Source organism: Triticum urartu, chromosome 3A (assembly GCF_056163025.1).
Source record: "Triticum urartu cultivar PI428250 chromosome 3A, HENAU_Tu73, whole genome shotgun sequence".
NCBI lineage: Eukaryota > Viridiplantae > Streptophyta > Magnoliopsida > Poales > Poaceae > Triticum > Triticum urartu.
The window spans coordinates 680000226-680002906 of NC_141875.1; the positions used below are offsets into that span (position 1 = coordinate 680000226).

Here is a 2681-nt window from a genome sequence, read left to right on the forward strand (position 1 = left end):
TGGAAGCTGCCACACCGGTGCCCTTCTTTATGGCCCCTGTCACCTTGCCTAACCTTTTAATCACATTGTCGATGCTCGCGACTTTGTTCTTTTTGTTGCCTGGCATCGTTTAGTCACCTGCTATGAGAAAGAGTATTTCGATTAGTTCATGTTGAAAAGTCATAGTCCATGTTTAAAAATTCATATGCATAAGTATAGCAATTCAGAAGTCCATGTTTAAAAGTTCATATGCAAAAGTAGAGCAATTCAGAAGTCCATGTTTAAAAATTCATATGCAAAAGTAGAGCAATTGAGAAGTCCATGTTTAAAAGTCATAAAAAAATCATATGCATAAGTTAAAACTCATAGGGAAGAACTTCTTGAGAAGCACATGTTCATAGTACAAAGTTGTCTTACATCTAGAAGTACATTGAATAGTTAAGACTCGGCAAAGTTTACATTCAAGAGTACAAGTTCATAGTACATAGTTGGTTTACATCAAAAAGTACATCATCACTATCACGCACGTCGTCCTCATTGTTCATAGTACATAGAGTTGTTACAAGTTTCAAAAGTCATAGTCCTCATCGTTTGGATCATTAGTTGGCCCGAGAGTTTCATCATCGCTGTCACGCATGTCATCCCACCATTCCGGAGTATAGTCTGGAGGTGGACCATCTGGCTCATCTTCTTCACCTAAACGGACCCATTCAAGTAAATTCAGGTCCATGGGATCTTTAATGATTTAATCATTGTCTGGCTCATCGCCTGCTTCCATGCCATCATCTTCATCTTCCTCATCGTCTTCCTCCATGCCATCCTCGTCAGTGGGCAAGTGAATACTAAATTCACCTGTGAGCCCATCTTCCTGATAGAACTCACCCTCATATGTGTTGGGGTTTATGCGTTGGAAATCTTCATCGGTTGGAGCAGCCGGTTTATTATGCGTGGGTACATTGTACACAATATCCCAGCCCTTTAGGTACTTCACGGTTTGGCACGCATACGGTAGATAGAATACCTGCTTGGCCTGGTTAGCCAAAATATAGACATCATCTCCATCATACTTGTATGCCCGCAGAATTTCGACCCACCCAATGTCTGGGTACCGCCTGACTCTGGTTGGGTCAAACCAATGGCATCTGAAAACAAGGGGTTCAGCCGGTTGCCCAAACCATAATCCAGCGGGATCATTTCCTCGATTCTTCCATAGTACTGAAGTCCATCTGTCCCTGGTGTTACAACCCCGCTATTTATTGTTTTTTGACCAGGCCGACTCATGTCATAAGAATGGGTATGGAAGCGATACCCATTCACATCATAAGCCTTTAATTTCTTGGCGGAACATGTGAAGCCTGTGGCAAAATCTTTCAAATCGGCTCTCATAGGGTCCCTTTTTGCCTACAAGTTTATAATAAGAAAATTTTGATGTATGAGTTGGAAGTAAGACCAACTTGAAATGTTAGCACTAGAAGAAGGTTGGACAGATTGGCATACTTTTGCCGCGAAACAAGGAATGAAGCCGCCATTTCCTTTACCGCCTTTTTTAAAGATACGTTCCCTCTCCTCCTCGGTAGGGGGCCTTTCTAGGTTCCAACATTCAAGTGTGAATTCACTATAGCAATGAGAAAGAAATGAAGTCAGACACAAACTTAATTTTGATTATTTGCGAAAAATATAGGAAGCACTTACTCAATGTACGATTGTACTTCTGGCATGTTTGTCAACACATACGACATAATAGTTGTCCACTCTGGATGTTTTATGTGCCTGGGTCTTCTGCCACTTGCTCCGCCACCTACCCCTGCGAAGATGCTAAGTGGGGGTAGATCGGCTGTGATGATGACATTGTAATGAAGGACTAGATTATGCTGAGTGGGAATATTGGGATCATAGTACTTTGTCGTGTTGTTTGACACCTCCTCGTTGAGATAGGCCTCGACTATGGATGCTTCAATACGACATTTATTCTTGCATTTGGCACGAAGATTCTTGTTTTCTCTCTCAGGTGCATACATCCAACGGTACTGCACAGCCCCCCCAATCATGCCTCAGACGGAAGATGCAAGATCATATGTTGCATCGGATTAAAGAAGCTTGGTGGAAAGATCCTCTCTAGCTTGCACAACAACTCTGGTGCCTGTTTCTCCAGCTTCTCAATAACTTTTGGGTCTAACTCTTTAGCACAAAGCTGACGGAAGAAATAGCTCAACTCCGCCAGCACTCGCCAAATCTCCTCAGAGACATAGCCTCGAATTGTCACTAGCATTACTCGCTCAAGCCAGACATGATAGTCATGGCTCTTGAGCCCCCCTATTCGCAATGTACTCATATTCACTCCCTTCATTATATTTCCTGCGTACCCATCAGAGAACCGCAATTTGTCCAAGACCCACTGCATCATTACCTTCCTGTGCTTCCTTACAGGGCAGAACGGGGCCGGTGGCTTGCGCCACCCTTTTCTTCTGGGTCCAGGTTCGATCATATTTAAACTCGGCCTATCACATAGTTTCTCTTGATCAAGTATGGCCTTGACGTTGTCTTTCGTCTTCTCCATGTCGAATATTGTGCCAAAAAGGGCCTCAGCGATATTCTTCTCAGTGTGCATCACATCAATGTTATGTGGGAGAAGGAGATCCTGAAAGTAAGGGAGCTTCCACAGGCATGGTATGTGAGTCCAGTTGTGTGTCTCCCCATATCCC

The 2681-nt window shown here is 43.5% G+C and overlaps 1 pseudogene; it reads right to left on the minus strand.

The window, feature by feature from the left end:
* Positions 1-724: 724 nt before the first annotated feature.
* Positions 725-2326, minus strand: LOC147981510 (uncharacterized; annotated as a pseudogene).
* Positions 2327-2681: the final 355 nt, after the last annotated feature.